Here is a 263-nt window from a genome sequence, read left to right as displayed (position 1 = left end):
GCTAATTGTGTTTAGAGTTTTGAAAATGTGACAACTGGTTCGACAAACGCTTGTTAGCGACTGAAAAAAACTGTAATATCATCATTCTTAAAGTTCATAACAATCCCAATCTGCTGCTGAAGGAAAGCTAAACACACTTCACAACGAGAGGAGAAGAAAACAAACCACAAAACAGGACGAGAGAAGATCATTGTGCTAATCTGGAGGTCACACACGCACACGCAAACGCACACGCACACGCACACGCACACGCACACGCACAC

The 263-nt window shown here is 43.3% G+C and overlaps 1 long non-coding RNA gene across 1 annotated transcript in view; it reads right to left on the bottom strand.

Annotated features, from left to right (window-relative positions):
* The window catches only part of LOC117958211, an 8,116-nt gene that overhangs the window by 6,838 nt on the left and 1,015 nt on the right, over positions 1-263 (bottom strand). The window lies entirely within an intron of this gene.

Source organism: Etheostoma cragini, chromosome 15, assembly GCF_013103735.1.
Source record: "Etheostoma cragini isolate CJK2018 chromosome 15, CSU_Ecrag_1.0, whole genome shotgun sequence".
Taxonomy (NCBI): Eukaryota; Metazoa; Chordata; class Actinopteri; order Perciformes; family Percidae; genus Etheostoma; species Etheostoma cragini.
This window is presented reverse-complemented; position numbering and strand designations above follow the sequence as displayed.